Source organism: Macrobrachium rosenbergii, chromosome 55, assembly GCF_040412425.1.
Source record: "Macrobrachium rosenbergii isolate ZJJX-2024 chromosome 55, ASM4041242v1, whole genome shotgun sequence".
Classification (NCBI taxonomy): Eukaryota; Metazoa; Arthropoda; class Malacostraca; order Decapoda; family Palaemonidae; genus Macrobrachium; species Macrobrachium rosenbergii.
In genome coordinates, this window is record NC_089795.1 from 10,724,378 (window position 1) to 10,750,185 (window position 25,808).

Genomic DNA, 25,808 nt, shown 5'->3' on the forward strand with positions numbered 1-25,808 from the left:
TGTGCCATGCGTCATGGTCCAACGCACCAAGTACTGTATCTGGTCCCAGTGCACCACCTCCCAATTAAAGTGCATCTTTCCTTGTGGTCCCAACGCGCCAACTTAATTCACATAACATCTGCTCTTTGGGGAACTATCTAGGTTGCTATATTCACTTTAAAGGATTATTTTCCTTGATATAATGAATCATTTACAAAGTCTGAATAAGAATATTACAAAACCAACAAATACATTACGGAATGAGAAGAAGATTAATACTAGCCAGTTAAAATGCATTATTCCTTATGGTGCCAATGCACCAACTTAATTCACTTAACACCTGTCCTTTCGGTAACCATATATATTCACTTTGCAGGATTATATTCTTTGATAAAGTGAATCACTTCAAAAGGCTGAACAGAAATGGAATATTACAGAACCAACAAACTCATTATGCTATGAGGGAGAAGTTTAAAACTTTACGACCTTACTAGGTAGCTACCCAGGTACCCCTTGCTTTAAACTACAAGCCTACCTGTTTCTGCAGCTGGTAGTTAACCTCTAAAAGAAATTACTGTGCTAACCACTTGTTTACCTTACCAGTAGCCTACAGTACTGTGATTCAGACAGCAGAGCTTTCTCCATATACCATGACCACAGGACCTAGGAATAAATTCAACCTCCACCCTCGTGTGGTGCGTGAAGGGGAAGTACGGCCACGTCAAGAAGCTATGCAGTGTGACAGCATAAAATTTGTAGTAAGTCTTCTTGGTAAAACTTTAGTATTTTTCTCATTATATGTAGTATTAGAAGAATCAATAGGGTTCAAAGTATGTAAATTAGTTGTGCAAAATCTGTAGGCGTGATCAGATAATGGATCAGTGTGTGTGTGTTTGGAGATACTAGTTAAGAATGTAAAGAAACCTCTATGAATGTTTTCAACAAAGGTACACGCATACCAAATATGAACCTCATTGGTTAAGGCATGAAGAAGAAGACATGAATTGACAACAAATAAAAATGGTAAAAAATAGTGTCCATATATGGGCACTTAAGCTCACTTAATACACATTCAACCATTATTACTTTCACTGTTATATGGTAGCATTTGTACTAAGGTAATGATGAACTTTATACTGTATATCCTTGGATTAAAAAGATATGAGTTAGTAAAATAAATCTGACCTTTGACTTTTACCCTTGACCTCTACATACGGACTGTTATTTGGTAGCGCTTGTCCTAAGGCATGTGCATATTAAATATGGTCCTGATAATATTATGTTTCTGTATTGAAAAGATATGAATCAATAAAAATAAATTGACCTTAATTGCTCGAGTGACCTTTGACATCTACATATGAACTCATTGCATAGCCCTTACCAAATATGAATCTGATATATTTCTGCGTTAAAAAGATACGAACCAACAAAAAAGTGTATACCAAAACAGCAAAAGTTTTATTTCTGCTAATAATATGACCTTTGTAGGTACTTGTAATGTATAGTTCTTGCCCTAAGGTATATGCACACCAAATATGAACCTGACTGGTTGTTGTATTAAAAAGATATGAGCTGAGAAAAAAGTGAATACCAAATTGTCGACACAGACGCGCATGACGGCATCACCCCACCTCATCAGCTGAGCTAAAAATCAACGGACAACACCCCAATAACAACTTATTTATTTGCAGAAAAATTTACATCTGACACTGAGATGGGACTTGAAGCATAAGGCCACGTTGAAACTTGAAAACGTTTTCCTTTATTTTTTTAGGTATCACAAGGGAATTCTACAGGAAGCTAAACAAGAGGGAAATTGAGTTACCTGTAGGGGTTTGCCATAACTGTACTCTCAGCAACCATCTGCAAATGGGTACTGACAGCTTTAATGGAACAGCAATTCCAGATGATCCTTCTGAGGACCCAGCATCACAAAGTACAGCAACTGTAGGTGGTCCTTTCGGGGAGATAATCCCTACAAACTCTTCACTCCTCTTGAACAACAGTCTTCCAGTGGAGGAGATCACTCAAGCTGAGGAGACATCACTTACTGAAGAAGAACCAATCCCTGATGCCATCATGGTAGATGCCCCAACCACCTACCGAGCAACTGAAGGAGGTTCAAGAAAAGGTGGTGATCTCCTCACAGATAGCCTTGGATTCCAGTACAGGCAGTCCCCGGTTTACGACGGTTCCGGCCACGACGCCCGAGGTTACGACGCTTTTTCAAATATATTCAACAGAAATTATTTCCCCGGCACGATGGCCGACGCCGATCCGACGGAAGAAATTTGGCCCCAAAACGGCAGAATAATCATAATTTGAAGGTTTTTTTATGTAAAACTCAATAATAATGCAGTTTACGTCGTTTTCAATGCACCCAGAGCATTAAAAGTAAGGTTTTCTTATGATTTTTGACGATTTTCGACGATTTTCCGGTTTACGACGATTTTCGGGTTACGACGCGGCGAAGAACGGAACCCCGTCGTAAACCGGGACCGCCTGTAGTCATAAAGGGGAGACATCTGTAGCAGTGTGTGTGCGTACAAAGAAGAAGAGGTGCTTTGCTAGTGTTAGTCAGCAAGACAATATCATCGCCAGAGGCCTTAAGGAACTCAACCATGAAGACAACCCAGGAGCACGATTTTGGTCGCAAGCTATAACCTGTGTTAAAGCAGCTGCCAAGAAAGATGTCTTCAAATCTTCAGGGAAGATTGTTACGGATACACTCTTGTCACATGCAACCGATGAAGCTAAACTGCCAAAAGTATCCAACCTGCAGAGAGAGAGAGAGAACTGCCAACAGAGCCCGACAACAACTGTGGCCAAAGCGGCCAACTGATCTGGAATTTGAGATTGCCGAAAATCGCATTCCAAGTGATTTTCTTCCAGAGGATCATCTTCACCACGAAGGAAACCGTCGTTCGTTGCTTGCGTCACCTCTCCAACTTTCTTTCCTTTGCAAATGAAAGATCTGGTTTATCGATGGAACATTCAAAGTTGGCAGAGAGCCGTTTTTACAGCTTGTTAGTATCCACAGCTAAAGACTGGGGACACTGCAAAGCAGGTTCCACTGTTATTTGCACGTATGTCTCGACGAAAGGCCGCAGATTACAAGGTCTGTCTTGGATGCTACCATCACGCTCTTCCCACCAGACATTATGTTAGAAAAAATAGTTGTGGACTTTGAGTGTGCTCACTGGAATGCTCTTCATAAGTTTTTGCCAGATATTCCTGTATATGGATGCTGTTTCCATTGGGCGCAGGCAGTGTACAACGGTTAAAAAATATGGGCTATGCTCAGCATATGTGAATCAGCTTCCTGTCCGTAACTATATTCGGGACTTAATGGCACTACCCAACTGTCCTGATTCACACACCTGCAGTGCTTTCAATTCAAAGACAGATGTCCCGCAACTGCCACAGCAAACTTCGCAGACTGGTGGATTACATTGAGAAGGCATCTCGACCACTATCTAGCTGGTTGACCCTCAAGAGGTTAGTAAGAACGAACGATGAAGCAGAGGGATGGCACCATCGTCTGAATCACAATGCTCCTAAGAAGAAAATGAATCTGTATCTGCTGATATCTATTCTATACAATGAGGCAAAGTTGCTTCCCTTGCACATAAGGCTGATCTCACAGAAGCAGCTATGCAAAGGATCAACTCTTTATTGAGGGAGTACAAAAATCACGGCACAGTAACTTCTTATTACTTAAGAATATGCTGTAGTTTGACAGATCATGGTGAAGACTAGGCTTGTCATTTTCTTTTTTTAATTACTTGTAATTATTTTTATAACAATTGCATTATTGCCGTTGTTTTCACTGTCTATTAGCAAGACACTTTAAGGCTTCTGCCAGAAAAATTCATATCCTATACGTAGACTAAACTGGGGCGGATAAAATCAAATAAATATTAATATTCAGTATGATAAAAAGGATGAATGATATAAAAGCTTTAGTAAAGAAATAAGACTCTCTATTCTTTAAATTAGTTAACAACTACTTTTAACAAGCTAAACACTTTGAGATTTAACCAGTTTCTAGTAAGAAATGCAAAAATTTGATAATACAGACTATTTACAAAAGGGTGCATTTGTAAAGTCCCCACTCAACGGGTTCTCCATGATGAACATCCCGTTTTCTGTGGCGCCTTCACATGCGACCTAAGATCGAACGGACGCAATCTTATTATCATTATTGTGAACTGTTTATTTATTGTCGGTTCATTTGCCCTTATACCACGTATATGTGACAGAGTATTTTTATGTCCAACCAGTTATTGTTAATCATCATGTTCTCTGTGTGTACCTGTGCTGTTTTGTGTAGGGAAATAGTTTGACCTCAGGCCACCTGTAAATTTTTGTACCCGTGGTCTCTGCATATACGCAGACATCCTCGCGCCGCTTTATAAGCGGGTCGCTTCGTTAATAAACCAGCAGTACATGTCTTCCTGCTCTTTATTTCGCACCTCTCACAGTGGTGACCCCCGGAGTGGTTCCTGGAGCCATTAATGGACCCAAACGGTGATGAACCAACCCACGCCCCTAACGGACTAACTACGGCACTCTAACAAAGCGTTCGGGCATTACTGACCCTCGTCTGCAAATCACTGGCATCATTAGCGGACCCACACAGCACGTTCCCAAGCGTGCATTGACGCGAGTGTTCCCTCACACTCCAAGTGAGAGCGCGGAATGAGCATGGACGCAGACATCCCCAACCACATACAAATTACCGCGAACTTCTCAGAGGCAGATGTCTCTCTCACGCAACCCCCTCTCGCGTGCTCCTCCACACCGGTGCCCGCTCCCCACACGATGCCCCTCCTGACAGACCAACCAAGGGTGGCCCTCAGCATAAAGCTGCCACTATTCACCCATCAGAACCCAGCGTCCTGGCTCTACAGGGTCGAGGGGCGATTTAGGGTGGCAGGCCTGACCGACGAGGTGTTGAAGGCAGACATCGCCATTAACGCTCTACCGGAGGAGATATACAAGGTCGCCCCGTGGGTGACGTCAACGACGATCCCTGCCACCTTCCAGGAATTAAAAGCCACTCTCGTTGAGACCTGCTCCCTGCCGGTCTCCGAGAGGGCAACCCGCACCCTCGACCTCGCCATCAACCCCCGGCAGGACACAAACCTCTTAGAGATGTGGCATGCCCTCCAGGACCTCCTCCTCCCCAAGACTGACAGCAGCGGCAGGCACAAAGAGATTAGCCTGTTGAGGGAGATCCTCCTGCTGCAGCTACTTCCAGAGGTCCGTGGGCAGATCACAGAACCATACACCCCGCCGGTTGAGGACCTGATCAGGGTGGCGCAGCAGCTGACAGACTCCACGAGGGCAGCGAAGTGGGCGTCCATGCCCGCACACCCCATCAACTGCCTCCAGCCAGAGGACCCCACCACAGAATGCATCAACCTCGTTGACAGGAGGAGGCCACCCCACCACCAGAAGAAGGAAAGGCCGGGGCTTTGCTATTACCACCAGAGGTTTGGTAAAGCTGCCCAAAATTGCGAAGCCCCCTGCCTTTTCTCCCCTCCAAAAAACGGGGGAAGTGGCGGCCACCCTCACAGGCTGCCATGGCAGCGGCATCAGAAACACCCAGGGGGGGCCCCGCACCAGTAGGGCCCAGGAGACGTCCGCCCAGTTGCATCGAAAGTCGAGGCCACCTTCAGGTTCCCCACCCCTACCTCCATCAGGGCCGTACAAGAATTCCTCGGAATGGTCAACTACTACAGGAGATTTATCCTGGGGATCGTGCACACCCTGGCCCCCTGACGGAGATCCTCAAGAGCCGTCCGAAAACCTTAGTGTGGGGCCCCGACCAGCAAAGGGCCTTCTCCCTGACTAAGACAGCCCTCACCAAGGAAACAGCTTTGGCCCACCAGGACCCCAGTGCTCCCCTCCAGCTGACAACGGATGCCAGCAACGTCGCCTGGGGGGCTGTCCTGGAACAAGTTGTCAACGGAACCCCTCAGCCCATTGCCTTCTTCAGCAGAAAACTCAGCCCACCACCGAATCCCGCTACAGTACCTTCAACAGGGAACTCTTCACGGTGTACCAGGCATTACGCCACTTCAAGTTCCTCCTGGAGGGTATGCCCTTCACAGTTTGGATGGACCACCAGCCGCTGGTCCACGCCTTCACGAAGCTGGGGGATGCATGGTCCTCCAGGCAGTAGCGGCACCTCGCGGCCATCGCAGAGTTCACCTGCTCCATCAAGTACCTCCTCGGCAAGAAGAACCCAGTAGCCGACGCCCTCTCGAGGATCGAAATCGACACAGTGCAGCTTGGGATTGACTACGAGGACCTCGCCTGCGAACAAGCCGCCGACCCAGAGACTCCAGCTTACCACACTGCCATCACGTCGCTGAAGTGGAAGGACGTGCCCCTCGGCCTTGGAGGGCCAACACTGCTGAGCAACATAAGCACTGGCCACCCCTGCCCACTGGTGCCTGCCTCCTGTCATCGACTGGTCTTCGACGTCATCCACGGACTGTCCCACCCCTCCGGAAGAACAACGGCCAGGCTGCTGGTGAAGTTTGTCTGGCACGGCATACAGAAGGATGCGACGGCCTGGGCAAGACAGTGCATACAGTGCCAGGCCAGCAAAGTAAGGCGGCACACCAAATCCGGGGTGGGTGATTTTTTCCAGCCAGGGATACGTTTTGGGCGCATCCATGTCGACATGGTGGGTTCTCTACCCCCATCAGGAGGAGCAAGATACCTTCTAACAGTGGTCGACTGCTCCACCAGGTGGCCCGAAGCTACGCCCATGGAAGAAGCCACCTCCAGTGCGTGCGCAGAGGCCCTCCTCTCCAGCTGGATCAGCCGTTTCAGTGTCCCAGACCACATAACCACGGACAGGGGCCCCGCTTTCGTGTCCGAGCTGTGGACTGCCCTGGCACGCCTGCTGGGGACCACTCACCACACCACCACCACCTACAACCCTGCAGCCAATGGAATGATGGAAAGATTCCACAGGTCCCTGAAGTCGTCCGTCATGGCTCGTTGCACCTCCAACAATTGGAAGTACCAGCTGCCCTGGGTCTTCCTCGGGCTGACGACCGCCCCCAGAGCCAACGGTGACCCATCCACAGCAGAAAAGGTCTTCGGGGAGACCCTCATAGTCCCGGGGGAACTCATCACAGAGGACCGGGACGACTTAACAACGCAGAGGCTCCACGACAGGGTTGGGAAGTTCGCCCCCTGCCGGTGGACATATACCGACAAGACATCCCCCTTCATTCCTCCCGGGCTGTCCTCCTCCACCCATGTCTTCGTCAGCGATGCTGCCGTATGCCCACCCTTAATGAGGCCCTACAGGGGGCCTTTTGTTGTGCTTGGATGGAACAAGAAGGCATTCCGGGTAGCTGTCCACGGGAAGGAAGACTGGGTATCGATAGACTGCCTCAAGCCTGCATTTCTGGAGGAGGACGTCGGGGGCACTTCCCAAAGCCTCCCGCAGAAGGTGGCGCCCCCTCAACCCACCCCGTCCACAAGAAAACCTCATGGGCGCCCCTGGAAGGCCCCGGGAGCTGGCAGGAGAGCAACCCAATACACCCATCCACAGGACACCGTAGAAGATGACCACCCCGCCAGCTGACGTCGAGAAGGCGGGGCCCCCTCCGCCACCCCAGCAGATACCTGCTTTGATCACACGTTACCCAAGTCTTGCGGGGGGAGTATTGTAAAGTCCCCGCTCAACGGGTTCTCTATGATGAACATCCCGTTTTCTGCGGTGCCTTCACATGCGACCTAAGATCGGATGGATGCAATCTTATTATCATTATTGTGAACTGTTTATTTATTGTCTGTTCATTTGCCCTTATACCACGTAAACGTGACAGAGTATTTTCATGTCCAACCAGTTATTGTTAATCATCATTTTTCTGTATGCACCTGTCCTGTTTTGAGTAGAGAAATACTTTGACTTAAGGTAAAATTAAGTATATCATAGTTTAACCAGACCACTGAGCTGATTAACAGCTCTCCTAGGGCTGGCCCGAAGGATTAGATTTATTTTACGTGACTAAGAACCAACTGGTTACCTAGCAATGGGACCTACGGTTTATTGTGGAATCCGAACCACATTATAGCGAGAAATGAATCTCTATCACCAGAAATAAATTCCTCTTATTCTTCATTGGCCGGTCGGGGATTCGAACTCGCGGCCAACAGAGCTCCGATGATGTCGTTATCGCGAAAATCATAAAAAAAAAAACAAATAAATAGTATTTTCAACTGCTAAATATAATAAAGATTATCCAAAAAACTCTAAAACAAACAGTATATAATTTATTTCATATCTAACAACAAAGTTGACATGTATTGTAACCCTGCTAGGTGGTCTAGCACTTTCCCCCCTGGCCAAGGGTACCCCCGTCCATGTCGCCACAGACCCCTAATGTAAGATTGGGAGTTGCACAAAAAGTACGTGAACATTACGTGTTTCAAATCGAATTATTTGAAGGATACAAGTTGCACAAAAACAAACTTCGAGGCAGTCAGTCAGTTTCCAGCGGTGCTGTGTCTGTACAAATCTGTTTCATAATGAGTCAGTAAAGTGAGAAGAACTGCTGCCAGCGTTATCGTCCAGTCTGGGAAACAAGACAGACGCATCCCGCTTTTTCTCTCTCTCAAGGAACGCAACTTCTACCATATAATATTTCTGTCTGTTTCTCCCTAACCATTATTGTCTCGATTCAAGTACAATCACCACTACTTGCATTGCCATGCAAGCATTCCAATCATGTACCCATAATGCTCCACCGAATCATCTGTATCAAACTGCATGTATGTTTCTGTTTGTGAAGACGCCAAACGTCTCGCCATTTCACATATATAGCTACTGCATTGCATTCATTAATCTGTCTCGAATCTCATGCAATTGGCCATATGTGGAATTTCATGGCCTTTCCATTGATATATGTTTTATCATTGTACGTTTATTACGTCTCTCACAATCGCCATCTGTTTGTCTGTCAGCCAATATAAGAATCTGTACATACATTCACGGGCTGCTCTAGGAACAAGAGCCCGCGTTGGCACAAGGCCAGCTAAATCTGAAACAACAGCTGTACATGCATTCAGTGAGGAACCACCAAATAAACTAGACAACACCCGGCCAGTATGGCACTCAATACGATCCTTACAGATCTAAGTATGCAATGTATCGCTGAATATACTAGGCAAATGCTTTGTTATTCTTGTCATTAAAAACAAGTTCTTTGCCTCGTTGCTGTCAGTAAATTATGATAAGAAAAGGATATATGTAACAGTAATTACGTTAAATATGCTTTATATTATTATTATTTCTGAAACAGATTGTTGTTTAATGAACTCTACGTGGGCTTCTTTGTATATCGAACCTACAAGTGTTAGTTAACTTCATCTACAGTAAAGGCAGCATTGGAATTAACTTTCAAAGGTATGAATTTAGCTAACAGGCCTATGCTATGCTGTGTGGCTCTGATTAAACACTAGTAAATGTTTATCTCTTTTCCTCGTAGCCTAGAGACAATTTCTTTGCAGGAGTGCAATGGTAAACTAAATGGTTAGCGCCATGTTGGTCTCGTCAGAAAAAAAAAACCTAAGGAATGAGATATAATTAGGAAACTAGGTAATTATGAGATATTTTTATACTTTTATGAATTATATATGTAGGTTTTCTTTGGTATGGGCCTGAAAGCGTTAGCTATGCTACAAGAAAGTCAACATATTCTATTCTTTTGGATTCAGTTTGATTTTGTATGGCTAACGTGTTACCTTATATATGTAAAGATCAGGAGATAATTCTATGGAAAACTTAAGTCTTGTTTGTAGCCTAGCCTGCGTTAAGTTACTGTTTTCCAAGCTTCTCATTTTCCAACCTGCTTGAAAAAACTGAGTAGCCCTACACAATTCATATAAGTAACTTTCATTGCAATTTTTACTGCCATAGAATGTATGCGTGTATGATATTCACTCTAATGTCACTGGTCCAGACTTTAGTACAAACTAGCAAGGCAGTAAAATTTAGGACACAGTTAAAATATATATTTTTTAGTTATGTAATTATGTCTTTTACAGTGTGGCTGCAGCCCGTAGAAGGAGATGCAACCAAAGGTTGCAAAATTTGTGCCACTACCATTCAAGCTCATATTAGATCCCTTGTTGGTCACTGTGAGAGTAAAAAAAACATTTAGAGCTTGTAGGGTACGCAGCAGCCCTCTATTCTTTGACCCCACTAGTGCAGAATTGAAGGTTGCCATATATATATATATATATATATATATATATATATATATATATATATATATATATATATATATATATATATATATCAGAACACTCTTCTAACTTTTCTGTAGATCATCTACTGTAGGTGACTTACTGCCACGCTTAGACACAAAATCTGCATGTCTCAAGGGCTTGAAGTTTCACAGAACAAAATGTGGTAGATTACAAAGAAATGTAATTGCATCCAGTTTTGCTAAATATTTACGAAAAATGATATTGGAAATAATTATTTCAGCTTGATAGTTGATGAAGGTACGAATGAAGCCAGTATTTCATGCTTAGCCATTAGCATTTGCTACTTCATTGAAAAGGAAAAAAGTAGTGTTAGATGCATTCTATCGTTGGTTCCATCGCAAGACTGTACTGCAGGCACACTGTATAGAGATGTAGGAAAGGTCATGGAAGAGGATCAGTTGCAAATTGAACGCATGACAGGCACAGGATGTGATGGTGCCAACTGGATGATAGGCCCTCGCCATTCTCTTGCAACACTTTTCTGAAAAATGATAACGACAACATAACAGTATTTCGGGGCATCTGTCATTCCCTGCATCTAGCTGCCAGTAAGGCATCTGAAGTGTTGCCAACAGTGTTAGCATTTAGTGTTCGTGAATCACATAATTGGTTCTCACACAGTCCCGAACGAATTAAGAAATATAAAGATATATATTTACCAAACTCTTGAGAGTAAAACACCTCAGAGAATCCCAGGCATGGCAACAACTCGTTGGTTAGCCCGTTTAGAAGTTATGAATGTCATTACTGAACAGTGGGATGCACTGAAACTGCATTTTCATATAGCAGCATCCACAGAGCGGTGTCACACAGCTAAACTTTTGTGGGATGCTTACAAAGACCCTCAAAATGAACTCTATATGCTGTTTGTTAGGAAGGTGTTGAAAGAGGTAGTCGGGGTGGATTGGCTGTTTCAAGATTTGTTGAACATGTACAGAAATATAATGCAGATAATCGTAGAACCTTCTCAGCTTTCAAAATGTCCAGCTGAACAACTTCCAGGGATAAAATTTTTAGATCATGCAATGCTAGTATCTGCCATTAATTCTGGCTTTGAGTTTAGCACCGCAGCATCAAAATGTCCCCTTAAAAATGCTCAACTCACATACGATAAAGAGCGTTGCGGGAGTTCTGTGATAGAATTAATAAGGGAAGTGCAGATGCGACTTCCTGAAAACATTAACTGCCTACTGATACTGAAAAAACTGCACCCCAAAATTGCTACTTCTCAGTGCAAAGACAGTATTTCTTCGTTAGCTGCCAGATATCGATCAACCTTCGAGGACATGGATCAACTCGTGCAAGCTCGACAGATGCGGTTTCATTTTGGGCAGAAGTTAACGAAAAGAGAAACTCTTTAGACTTTGCAAATAGCTAAGGACTTAAACTACAGTCGCAAACATATGTAGACTTCGATATGTTGAAGAATTTTGGTGCAAGGGATAAAATAACCGATGAAGATGTGGGGCTCTGAAGGGAAATTGGTGACTTTAGGAGGAGAAGAAGAAGATGAAAGAACTTCTGTAGATATATGGCTGACAGTGACTCCATATCTGCAATTTCCATATGTACTGGGTAAGCTGGAAAATTAAATTTTTAAGAAAATAATTTGTGGGATATTCTGCGGGAGTCCGAGAATCTTTTGTGGGAATCTGTGGGAATTTTAGGATCGATTCGTGGGAATTCCTATTTTTAGAAGTGGCAACACTGTTCATAATAATCGTCTAGTGACAGCTGACAATTTGACAGATGACGTCTGTGACCCTTATTGGAGAGTCCTCGCGTGTCTTCGCCTCATTTCATCGCGGATATACGCCGGAAATACGTCGTGTTACGCATTTTAAGCGTACGTAATTTTTATTTAACTCGTGAGAATAAAAACAGTGGGTGTTACTTCGTGGAACGGCAGTAAATAAGGCGTTTTTTACGTAAGTTAAACCTCCTATGGTCTAAACCTATTGATATACTAACCCTCCCTCACGGGATCGATGTGGGGACATATTTGACCGTATTTTAGGTGTTTGAGGGGACTAGGTAGATATGATGGTCCTCAAGGGGCGGATACCCCTCTTAATATTATTAAAATTGCCCTAATTCCGGCATAGGCTAGGCCATGGAGTATGGGGGATAGCCTACATCCTGACCTAGCCTGACCTAGGGTGACCCCCTAAAGACTTTGGGTGGTTGGTCTCAATCCCATCAATATCACCGCCTGCTGTGGTGGTGGAATGCAGAGGGAGGGGTCACGACTTTTTTTGGGGGTGTCAAGGGGAGGGCCAACGCCCACAGGGGACAATGTCCCAGTTTAGGTTAGGTTAGGGTTAGGTATGTCCGGTTAGGACATATTCCTACTGGGGTAGAATGCAAGGTCAGAACTATAGGGTAGGTTTAAGTAGTATCTCCGCGGCGGCGATTTCCTTCCGACTTGACTTTTTCTACAGTTTCTTGGTTGCTAATTATGGATTTACCTTCATTTTTTGTCGAACGAATGTAATTAACCTGTAATTAACCCCTGAAGCCCATCCAACAAGGGGTTTCCATACAGGTATATACGTCTGTTTTGAACGGTTCATATCCTGTCCGGCAAGTGCAATAACTTGTTAAAGTTTGGGTACACCTCGCCCCCCTGGGGCCAGTACTAAACATGGCAAAGGGACATTCCATTTGGCCGACAACAAACAAATGCACTGCCAGTATCAGAAGCCCTAAAAGTGTAGAAAAAACCAGTTTCCAGGGTGAAAACGGGCGCGGAGCTAATACTTAAAATTAACAACTATAGCATAACTGCACAGCTTATTACCTTGGAAATTGAGTTTTTCTGTATTATTTTGGTTGTTTATTAAGGACTAACTGTCATTTTTTTTGGCAGTTAACTGATTAATCTCAGAACTGATATGTTATTGTATGCTGGCCATCCTGGAAGGCTATTGCACCTGCCCAGTGCTCTAGGGGAACTTTTAATAAAAGGTCCGTGGCTCCAGCCCCCAACTAAGTAACGTGGCCTACTAGGTTAGGTTAGGTTGGTATAGTTCCTTTTATAATAGGGTTTGGTAAATTTTTAGAAAGAGGAACCAGCCCAAAATGACATGAAAATATGTTTTTCTAGGTGATTTTGATGTGTTTTGCACGAATATCACCTTCATTTTCCTCGGAAATTAACGGTTTTAGACTTTACTCGGAGCACCTACAGTTTCCCCGGCCCACTCGACCGCCGACCGAAATCGGCGGAAGAACACCAAAACCAACATGTCGTCCTGTTTATGTGTGCTGTCAGTAAGGCCGTGGCGGAACGGCGCTTCGCGCCTTATCCACATATTTAAAGATTCTTGGCAAGCACGACATTTTCTGGCAAGAGGTAATGTTGCGCTGCGCGCGCTAGCCACAGGGGTTACAGTAAGGCCGTGGCGGAACGGCGCTTCGCGCCTTATCCGCATATTTAAAGATTCTTGGCAAGCACGACATGTTGGTTTTGGTGTTCTTCCGCCGATTTCGGTCAGCGGTCGAGTGGGCCCGGGAAACTGTAGGTGCTCCGAGTAAAGTCTAAAACCGTTAATTTCCGAGGAAAATGAAGGTGATATTCGTGCAAAACACATCAAAATCACCTAGAAAAACATATTTTCATGTCATTTTGGGCTGGTTCCTCTTTCTAAAATAATACCTAGGGTTCTTTAGCCAATCCCTTCTGAAACATATGGCTCCCATATGCCTTGCATATGCACGGAACCATTCCAGGGTGGCCATCATAACAATAACGTGTCCATTCTCTCTCCCTGTGTTTTACCCCACCCAAAACCCCCTTTCCCAAAGCGTCCCCGATAAAGATGTGAGGTTAATAATAATTGACCACTAATAAACAACACCACCTCCTTCATCAGCAATTACATAACTGTTAGTTTCACTCATTCGGCAGCTAAAATTTTGAAATTCGTGGGTCGCGCTAGTTTGATTCGTGGTAGGTGACGTGCTCTGCCCACTTTCGGGGGGTAAGAGAGGAACAACTTAGCAAAGGGTTCAGTTTGTTTTTGCCAGCTAATGGTTGAAATCCAGTGGTTGACAGCAGCTTTAATTTTGGAATTCATACGTTTTTTGTTGTTTCCTCTGCAATTGGTGAAGTATTCTCATGGTAGCCTCTTGGCATATTTAGTTATCATCAGATTATGACTTTTTCCCCAATTTGGACCTGTTTTTGGATTTTCACAATGTCTGACTCTAGTGTTTTTAGCTTTAGGTATTGCAGCAAAGGCTGCAATCCACATCTGACTAAAGAATCATATGACTCAAACACGCTCTGTTGATTTGAGATGTTCGGAGTGTGCCGATTGGGACATTAAAAAGGGGAAGACTGTAGATTCTCACTTGTGGAGACTTGCAAGGAACAAGAAAAGGAAAGCAATGGCTAGGGACAATAGTAAGTCATTAGCTAGTGAAGCATCATCTGTTGCTAAATCAGATTCTACTGTTCCTTTAATTTCAATGTACTCAGTTCCAACCCATATAACTATTCAAACCTCTCCTTTACCCAGCTCTCCCGTTTCTGAACCCAACCCCGTGGCCAGCCTCAAGTCAAAAATCGACAAGAGGTCTGAGTTAATAGTGGAGTCTATTGCACAGTTAGCTTCTTTGGTGAAAGTGCTTATGGAAAAGAAAGGTAATTTAAAGTGCTCTGTAGCGCCCAGTGCTAGTGAGATGTTGGTGGAGGAGGTGGCTGCTTGTCCCTGGCGATTCTCCCAGGCCAAGGTCCCTGGCATACTACCCAAAACCTGGGAGGAGCCAAACTGGTACCCTAAAGGAGGTCGATGGGGTCTGCCCAAGAGTAGTCGTCCCCTTGGTTCAGCCTGTTGATGTCTCTCAGTGGCTGTTCATTGTATGTCCAGTTCTGGGGAGTTAAGTCCCAGGTGTCAATCTTCTCTAGTGCCTTCCAAGAAGAGTAAAGATCCCAAGCCCCCCTCATGTATTCACTGGGACAGCCCGGAGAGTTTTTCCTCGAGTAACCTCTTGGCAGAGGATATGCTTTTGGTGCCAAAATGCCAAGCTTCCCATAAGCGCTGTTTGCCTTCGAGAGGAAGTTCTTCTAAGGAATGTTGTCAAGCACCTGGGCGCCCAGAAATGTCAGAACTTCCTTCGGAAGTTGAATGCCCAGCAGCTTCAAAGCGCCAGATAGCTCCCGAGTGCCCAGCGGCTCCTGTACATGAGGTAGCACCCGAGTTCCCAAGTGTTCCGTTGTGTTCTTTGGCGCCCGAACACCATAAGGTGTCCTTGCTCCCTGTAGCTACTGACCTTCCAGTGTTTTCAGAGCACCCATTGGTGCCCACACGTCAACCTTCGCAACGTCTTCAATCATCGTTCCTGCTTCTTCTACGTTGGTTGGAGTTTCATCTTTTCCACACCCAGAGCCATCAACTACACAGGTGCTTCTCAGTACTCTGGCTCCCTCTTCTGATATTCCGGCTCCTACACCTGTCCTGGACCCTATTCACGGGTATTCCGGCTCCTACAGCTGTCCAGGACCCTATTCAGAGTAGCATTTTGAGCCTGCTCAAGAAGGCTCCTCCTCCTTCCCAGACTCCAGCTGATTTGTCATTGTCTCCTGTATCCCTTGATGAGGAAGAGGTAGCGGAACAGGACGCGCCCTCGACAGCGTATACCTCGCTGAGATTCCTTCTGACAACCTTCCCTAGCTTCTTTTCTCCAGCAAGGCCTTCCTCTCCTGCTTGGCCTTTTTTAATGGAGTCTCAGACAGCTGGTTCCTTGAAATTACCTAAACTGGTACTCTCTTCTTCAGTGAAGAAGGCACTGAGTGAAGTAGAAGGATGGTTAGCAGAGAAGAGGGACCAAGGATAGAGCTACCTTTAGTTTTCCTCCCTCCGGACTTTCGCGAGTGAGTTACCGCTTTTATGCCACCGGGAAAGCTCCTTCCCTGGGAGTTTCTGCCTCCTCCCAGGGGTATCTCTCCAGGTTGATAGATTCGGCCGGAGATCTGCTTCCACTTCAGTGAAAATCATGTTTTCTGCTTCAGAACTAGCTCATCTGTGAAAGAATGTTTTTAAGGTGTTGGAAATGATGAGTTTTCTAGACTGGGCTGTAGGTGCTCTGGCTCGGAAGATTAGAGAATGTGCAGTATCGCCCCAAGATTCCTCTAATGACTGGCTAGGAATTCTTTCCTGTATTGATAGAGGAATCAGAGATAGTTCCCGGGAGTTAGCTGGCCTTTATACTATGGGCGTTTTAAAGAAAAGAGAACTGTGGTGTTCTTTTACATCTAAGGGAGTGGCTCCTTCACAGAGATCAGTACTCCTTTTCTCTCTCTTGGATTGGCTGCATCTTTTTCCCCAAGCTACAGTCTTGGTATAGTTTCCGATCTTCAGAAGAAGAGTACCCAAGATCTACCTTTCACAGTCGTCAAGACTCTCAAAGGAAACGCCCACTTTTGCTACCAGATCCACAATACCGCTGCGATGCATCCCTTTCGGAGCAGCAAACCCTGGCCATACTCTAGACCGAGATCAGCGTGTATTTTACGCAATGCGCCATTAAGAAGTCCGCCTCTAGATCTTCCTCCAGAAAGTGAGGACAAAGTCATCCATACCCAAATAGGAGCAAGTTGAGGGAAGAAGGGAGCAGAACCCTGGATAGTCTCTGTCCTGGTGGATGGCTACACCATACCCTTCGTGCAGAAGCCTCCTTTAGTCAACATGCCTGTTGCATTGACAGCTTACTTGACAGGCTCAAAGAGGTTTGCAGCCCCCTCGCAAGAAGTCACGTCTCTCGTCAAGAAAGAAGCCATTTATTCTCCAGGGTTCTACAACCAATCGTGCGTAGTCCCCAAGTTGTCAGGGGGCTGGAGACCTGTATTAGATGCAGCTCCCTGAACGTCTTTGCACAAAAGACAAAGTTCAAAATGGAAACAAACCAAACAGTTCTAGCATCCATTCGCCAGGGAGAATGGATGGCGTCCATAGACATGCAGGACGCGTACTTTCACATACCGATCCATACAGATTCAAAGAAGTACCTCAGGTTTGTTTTCGAGGGCAAGGCGTTCCAGTTTCGGGCCCTGTGTTTCAGTCTTTCGACGGCCCCCAGGTTTTCACCAGTGAAATGGCTTCATCTGATGGGAATCAGGATATCCCTTTACCTCAATGATTGGCTACTCACGATCCCAATTGAGAGAACACTGTACAGAGGGCCTTTGGAGTTCCTCGTTGGGCAAGTGGGTTCTGTTCTCAGCTAGCACTCTGCTGGCCGCGAGTTCGAATCTCCGAGCGACCAATGAAGAATAAGAGGAATTTATTTCTGGTGATAGAAATTCATTTCCCGTTATAATGTGGTTCGGATTCCCCGATAAGCTGTAGGTCCCGTTGCTAGGTAACTAATTGGTTCTTAGCCACGTAAAATAAATCTAATCCTTCGGGCCAGCCGTAGGAGAGTTGTTAGTCAGCTTCAGTGGTCTGGTTAAACTAAGGTATACTTTTTTTTTAGAGGACCTTTGGAGAACCCCTCAGGATTTTGGCCTTCTCATCAACATGGACAAATCAGAGCTGACTCCTCAGGAGATTCATTATTTAGGAATGAAAATAAACTCCCAGGATTTTCGGGTTTTCCCATTTCCGAAGAGAGTAGAAACTTGCCGGAAGACAGTTAACAAGATCTTGACTCTATGTGATTGTTCAGCCAACAGGTGGATGAGTTCTGGGCACCTTGTCGTCCATGGTGCAGTTCGTCTCTCTGGGCAGGCTCTTCATGAGACCCCTACAGTATTACCTAAGAGTCAGCTGGAACAGGAAAAGTCTCCCGGATGCATTTGTATTTCCAGTAACGTCAGAAATTACGTAAAAAGACGGGGAACTTCCTTCTTCTCTATTTGCAAGGCAGCAAGGGACCTCCTTCTCTGGTTGGACCAGAATGACACACAAGTAGTGACCCGATTCATTCAAGGAAGACTCAGTGTTCTTGTGGACGAATTAAGCCACCAAAAACAGATTCTCCGATGGAGTGGACGTTAGACCCACTGGTATGCCTAGATCTCAGGAAGCTTTTGGGGGAAACCGATGTTAGACCTTTTCACGACCTCCAGAAACCATCATCTCCCTCTGTTCTGTTCGCCAGTCCCAGATCCTCTAGCATGGGCTCTCCAAAGTCTCTGAAAAACTAATTTTTAAGCCACTGTCTAAGTTGTGTAATTTAAAGGATTGTTAGCTGATAGTCAGTTTGCATACAGGAAGCAGATGGGTGCCTGCGATGGTCTTTTAGACTTGACATGCCATTTTGCAAGAGAACCTTGATAAGGGTTTTGAGTAGTTCAGGTAGATTTTAGTGCAGCTTTCAGTTTAGTAAATCACTTTAGAATCTTGGAGTTGGTGGATATGTTTTAGGATTACTTCAAGATTTCCCTACAGGTAGGCAGCAGCAAGTTGCTGTCAATGGGATCTTTAGTGAACCAAGACCTATTTTGTTTGGAGTTTCACAGGGTAGTGTTCTTGGTCCGCTGTTATTTATAGTGTATACAAGTGACATGGCTGTTGGCCTGGAAAACAAGATTGTTCAGTATGCCAATGATGCAACACGTGGGTGTAGTAAAGTCTTCACTTATGAGAAGTGAAGCAGCCCTCGGCTTCAATTGGGACATGGACCGAATTAGTGAATGGTGTAGCCAGTAGGGTATGAGACTGAACTCCGATAAAATGAAAACACTCTTGATTAGTAGATCTCGTACAGATTTCCCACCTTATCCTACCCTTCAGGTGGATGGAACTTTGCTGATTGAGTCCAAAGCTTTAACTATTCTAGGTGTAACTTTTGACTCACATCTGACTTTTGAGAAACATCTAATGAAAGTTTCAGCAAATGCTGCACGAAAGTTAGGTATTGTTCATAAGGCCTCATGTATTTATAACAGTGATAAAATCAGTGCGACCTGTTTGTTCGTACACAGTATACAAACCATTGGTCTTTACATGAGGATTTTTGCTTCAGTACACCTGGAAACTGGCCGTTTAATTTTAAACCAGGTGCTTTGTTAGGAATCCCACCCACCCACACAGTAAGCATTCACTTTGCATTCAGCCTCCACGCTATGAGGAGCTCTTGGTTCTCCTTCCGCCCTGCCTGCTGTTTTGCTTTACTTTGTACGTTCCCGGTAGGATTGTTCTTTTTCTTTTGTGTACTTTTGTATATATCTGGATATATTTGCATGTTTGAGAAAAATGCAAACCTGTGAATCAGATGATAAGCTGTCTGAGCAAAAGGTTGGCTTTCAGTGTATGTCCTGGGACTAGCCTTAAGCAGTAACCACATCACTCTTCCTTTGATGCTGACCCCCATGCCCTCTGCTCCAGTTGTAGGGGCCTTGACTGTACTTAAGATGATCTGGTCTCCTGTGAAGATGATCTGGTCTCCTGTGCAGTGGGTGAAGTATTCACAGAGGCGGTGGTACAAGAGAAAAACTCCCAAGGATTCGTCTAGTGGTAACACACCCCTGACGTCTACATAGGTTACTGATCCCTCTTATTCCTTCCTTCCCCTGCAAGGCTTCCATCCATGGCTGTCACTCCTACAGGAGTAAACTTCCCCTCATCATCTTCGCTTGTTTCATCAGGCGGTAGTTGTCGTGGGAGGGCTGGGGACCGGGATGACCTCTGCTTGATGGTCTTTGGTAATAAGGGGGGAATCCCTTCGAGTAAAGAGGGACTGCCACCATTAACCTGGCTTCCTTTCAGGTATGGAGGAGGAGAACGAGGAGCTCTTGGAGACTTGGGTCTCTTGGGCATTCCTTCATGGCAGGGCCTGCTGAGTCATCTGAAGGTATCCCGTGATCTTGCGATGACTCCAGTGACTACCACTTATGTGACAGTGACTACTTCGACTGTCATGATGTCTTCCTTCCTGAGGGCTTCTATGTTGATTATGGTAACAACACATGTCTCTCCTTTAGTATCGCCTGCTGTGGTTGACAAGGCATCACCTTATGCTGCTGCAATGGTCTACCCTCCAGTAGCCCAACCATCTGGTTTTTCATCTGCTCCCCCTTCCATCGGGGGTCAGCTCCTCCATGCCATGTTGAAGAAGGTTGCCAAGAAGAAGTCGAGAACCTAACGTACTCATCGACTGGCTGCACCCCCTTACTTCTCAAATTCTGTTATTTGATATCCTATCCCTCCAATTAATTCCTAATATTCTTTTGGGCTATTTTCAAATGCTAGGGATGTATTATCCGAAGTCACTGTACTGTACCATGACTCATGCCCATAAATCAAAATACTCCCAACCATTACCTTGTAAATTTTTATTTTTGCATGCTCAGAAAAATGGCTACTATTCCAAAATGTTTTAAGTATTCCCATTTCCTGATGAGCCTTTTTTAATCTCCATAAATTCTGTGATCAGAGCACATCTTTTACCTAAATAAGTACCTAAATATTTAAACTTATCCACTTGCTTCACAACCATGCCTTCAATTAGACAGTCCCGTGGATTTTCAATATTCATATTCCTGATTTCAGGTTTTCCACTATTAATAGCCAAACCAACCTTTTGACTTTCACTCGCTAGACAATCCAACACTCTCTGCATCTGTTCTGGTCCCTCGCAGATCAAAACTATATCATCAGCATAATCTAAGTCAAGAATTTCACATAAGTAACTCGCCAAGTAATTACACAGCTATACTTTTCCACTCGAGCAGCAGCTAAAATTTAAAGTTTACTGTAGCGATTTCATTGTTTTTGTGTAGATGGCTACCTTGCTCACTATCGGGTAACAAAAAGGAACAACAAAACAGAGGAGCTCATTTCCTTTCTGCCAACTTTAGATGCAACATTGAATGTTTTTGGCAACTTTGTTCAGAGTTTTTCATCGCTGTTTTCAGGGTTTAGTGATGTACTCTTTGTTCTGGTAGCTTTTCAGCTAGTTAAGTTTAGGAGACCCTTGTGTTATTAATAATGTCGGATCCAAGTTCCTCCAGCATTAAATAATTTAGGGAGGGTTGCAAGACTTGCATGACTAAGGTGACCTATGACAGTCATACAGTTTGTGCTAAATGTAGAGGACAAGAGTGCTCAAAGGATCTTACTTGTGAGGAATGTAAAGGATGGGATGAAAAGCAGTGGAAGATTTTAAAATCTTGTTTGGAGAAATTAGACAGATAGAAAGAGGAAGGCAGCTTCTAGAGCCGAGAGTAGGGCTCATAGTTTAAAACCTGTTAATATTCTTTCTATTGATGACCCCAGCCAGCCCCAACAGTAACATTCCTTATTCTCTGGCTTTAGCCTTATCCCCATCCTTAGTCCTCCTAATATTTTGCCATCAACTCCTTTACCCAGCTCCCATGCTTCTGAACCCGATACCATTGCCAGCCTTGAGAGTAGGTTTGATCGCAAATTGGAACTTATGGTCAACAGTGCCTGAGTTAGGTGAGTCTCTTAGGATCCTAATGGGTCAAGTGCCTAGTGTTGTGAAAGTGCCAGTGCCAGTGGAGGAGGCGGCTGTTCATCCCGCTGATTCTTCCAGACAGAAGGTCCCAGTCACACTCCCCTGAACCTGGGAGGAGACATACTGGAGGTCCAAACGAGGTGGGTGGGGATTGCCCACAGACAGTCACCCCCTCGTCTGATTCTGTAGCTCGTGTTTCAGACAGCTGTTGGAAAGGCGTCTGTGTCAGTGCTCATCAGTTGTCTTCAGACTCTGATCTCTCCAGCCCAACAACAAGAGGTATTCTTGGCGCTTTCCGGGCAAATCTCATCCTCCAAAGAGACATCACATCTGTGAGATTCTCCCGTTCCATCGAAGCAGACTAGAGAGCTGTCGCTCAGCCCTCAGCCAAGTTTTGGTGCCCACTCTGCTAGGAAACATTCTTTATCTTTGTCCAGGTGCCCACACAAGCGCACAGTGTATTCTAATGAGCGTCGCTTGGTGTTATCTGTCGCTGAGTGCCCAGCACTGACTCCCAAGCGCCTGGTACCTGCCTCTGCCAGCTCGCCGAAAACCAAGCGCCCGTCTTCTTCTTTGCCTGCAGCCATCATAGAGGATCCGTCTTTTGCTCATATCAAGAACAGTTAGCAGACTTGCTGTACTGAAGCCTTCCTGAGATGTATCATTATCTCCGGTCTCTCTCTGCGGAGGAGGAGGTAGTGTAAGAACCGGCTCCCTCTGCATATGCTTCTCTTTCGAGGTATTTCTTAGCAACCTTCTCATTGCGTTTCCAGCCAGCTGCTCCATTTTCTTCTGCTTCTACCTTCTTTATGAGGAATCAAGCCGACTCCAGCACTCATCTCCCCAAGATGGTTCTTTCTTCCTCGGCGAGGAAAGCTTTACAGGAAGTAGAGGATTGGCTCACGATGAAAAGAGAGCAGGGGAGGGCCAATTTTGCTTTTCCTCCAGCAGGACTCACAGCCAGAAGATATCTGTCCAATGCTACAGGAGAAGCTCCATCCTTGGGAGGCACTGCCTTATCCCAAGGTGACTTCTCTGAACTGATCAAGTCAGCTCGTCGATCCACCTTCTCATTGGCTAAGGTTTTCTTTGCCCCCTCGGAGTTGGATCATCTAGTCAAACATATGTTCAAAGTCCTCGAGGTGTTTAGTCGCCTTACCAGAAAGATATATGATGTTTTGGCGACAGACCTGTCAGTGGATTGGATCGGTGTATTGTCATGCTCTGGTAAAGCCGTTGAGATGGTCCTCGGAGCTTGCAACCCTCTTTTCCATTGGAGTCCTGAAGAAAAGGGAGTTGTGGTGCTCCTTCGCCACGAAGGGAGTGACTTTGGTTCAAAAGTTAGAGTTGTTGTTTTCTCTCTTTGACAAGCAGTACCTGTTTCCGCAATCAGCTGTGAAGGAGGTTGCCACCGATTTGCAGAAAATATCGACACAGGATGTTTTGGCTCAGTTGTCCAAACGCCTAAAGAGCCTTCTACTTTTGCTGTGAAATCTGTCTCCTTCAAGAGCAGCCTTTTGGGGGAGGCAGACAGGGTTTCTCCTCCAACCCCCGTTCCAAGGTACGATTCGCCGATAGGTCCATCAAGAGGGCCTCATCCAGACCTTCCAAAAAATGACTCTTCTATCCTTCGTGCACCTGTAGGAGCCAGACTCCTCTTCTGGGAAAAGTGGAGTGCCAGAGGCATGGAGCCTCGGACAATCAAGGTTCTCGATGAGGGTACTCTATCCCATTCAAGGAGTACCCTCCCCTTGTGTCTTCGCCGATCACATTGACGGCACACTCGGAAGGCCCTGAGAGGTTTGCAGCTCTGGCGGAGGAAGTGTCATTTCTCCCAAAGAAGTGGGCCATAGAAGTAGTAGTCCCCAAGTTGTCAGGGGCGTGGAGACCTCTCCTCGATATCAGCGCTTTGAACGTCTTACAGAAGACAAAGTTCAAAATGGAGACAAATCAGTCAGTACTATCATCCATCCAACCGGGCAACTGGGTGATCACCTGGATATGCAAGACGTGTATTTCTTTATCCCAATACATCCGGAGTCCAGGAAATAAGTAAGATTTGTCTTCAAGGGCAGAGTCTTCCAATCTCGAGTGCTATGTTTCGGCCTCTCCACGGCCCTCAGGTATTTACACAAATTCTATCACCCTTCACAAAGTGGCTACACCTTCTAGGCATCAATGTATGCCTGTACCTGGACGACTGGCTTCTCCGTTCATTGTCCAGGAACAGTGCACGAAGGATATTCCGAAGGATATTCAAAATTACTGTATTACTGTATTCTGTTTTAATCTAACCAGATGGAAGTGTTGAGACAGAAATTGCTTTTTGAATGACTAAAATAGTATATAATTCTGTTAAAGCTGTGCATAAAATACATAACATATAGATGAACTGTGTTCATGGATCACTGTTCCCACACAAATTACTTAAGGTATATCCTTTTTTACGGAGCCATTCAGGAGGCCTTGAAACAGTAACGCAGATAAGAGCAGCTGTAAAGTTAAGTATACCTTAGTTTGACCAGACCACTGAGCTGATTAACAGCTCTCCTAGAGAGGGCTTGCCCGAAGGATTGGACTTATTTTACGTGGCTAAGAACCAACCTAGCAACAGGATCTACAGCTTATTGTGGAATCCGAACCACATTATACCGAGAAATGAATTTCTATTACCAGAAATAAATCCCTCTAATTCGTCACTGGCTGGCCGGAGACTCGAACTCGGGCCTAGCAGAGTGCTAGCCGACAACTCTACCGACTCATCCAACGAAGAACTTGGCAGCTGTAAAAACAAGATGGATAATAATAAGAAAAGTAAGAATGTTAAAAGGTGTAATTTACACTAGTTGGAACTTTAACAATTTAATAGTATGTACAACAATAAACCAAATTGGATCATAAGCAAATGCAAAACAACACTGGCCAACTTGGCCAGGTAGGAGGGTTGCAAAATGAATATACAGTTAGAGAATTAATCAAGTCTTCAGCATCGCTGGGTCACGAGAAGACATCTGCCTCTTGCCTACCATGTGGGAGCATGCAAGCTGACTGACTCAGAGCTGAAGTTCTGAATTCACCCACGATAACACATCTCTCTGGAAGAGAAATGGGTCGTTAAATATGGAAATGGCGTGCATTAAGGGCCTAACAACGTGCAAATGAGCTATCAAGTCTCCCCTAACTAAGAAGTCCGAAGCATCACGATGAAGTTGCGTGCTCTGGACGATGTGCTCATGCACATGAGGATGGCACAGTCAGTAAAGAGTCTCTTTAAGTGATTTTTTCCTAATTTGGAATTAAACGAGGCACGCAAACAGTGGATGGCTTTGGTATAGAGGATTTTATGTGGGTTCCAGGGTAAGATGTGGAAAGTAAGTCATATGAGAGAAGGTAGGGCACGTGGGGAATATCACATTAAGGATTGGATGAGGATTTCTGATAAAGGAAGGAAAAACAGGTTATAGGATAAGGGAAAGGCTTGCCGTTTGTCCCTGTGCACTTGTTGGACTGACCTGGGATGTTTCATTGATTGTATATATTTTAATACAAAGTCCCACAGAGTTTCTCTTTTTGGCACGGGGTGAAGAAAGTGTGCTTCTCACAGGCAGAATGCAGTGGCTGCTTTCCTCTCCACTTCTCAAGCCAGATTGGGACTCGCTCAGGCCTTGCTTCACATCAACTGCTTGGGCTCCAAAATGGCGGGTACCTGTAGGCCACATGACACTAAGTCGATAAGCCTAAAAAGACGCAGATCTCACGGCAGAAAACCTAGGATTTAGGAGTGATTGGGAGAGAGAAAGGCTACTAATTTGGGCTCTATATTAGGCCTACCATGTGTCAGCCATTATGAAAAGGGGGTTTCGAACAAGGTTAAGCCTGCGGACTTAAGATAGCCCCCCATTTTTAGCAGAGATTTCGTCCTTGAACGGGACGGAAGTTTTGTAAGTACAGGCTTAACTAAAGGATAATTTAAAGTGAAGCAAAAGGGAGTTTGACTGGCTGATCATCGCGTGATTCTCTCAATTATATAAATAAATAAACAATACTAAGAAATGATTAGACTGTGGCTAGTTGAATGAAGTTACTTTCTGTGTGAT

The 25,808-nt window shown here is 45.0% G+C and overlaps 1 long non-coding RNA gene and 1 pseudogene across 1 annotated transcript in view; both read left to right on the top strand.

Moving 5' to 3' along the window:
• Window positions 1-629: 629 nt before the first annotated feature.
• LOC136835732 (uncharacterized) lies at window positions 630-3,658 on the top strand (annotated as a pseudogene).
• An 8,394-nt stretch (window positions 3,659-12,052) lies between these two features.
• The window catches only part of LOC136835915 (uncharacterized), a 58,455-nt gene continuing 44,699 nt past the window's right edge, over window positions 12,053-25,808 (top strand). The window contains exon 1 of the long non-coding RNA XR_010852295.1: window positions 12,053-12,212. This is a non-coding gene — a long non-coding RNA (uncharacterized lncRNA). The remainder of the gene's footprint in view (window positions 12,213-25,808) is intronic.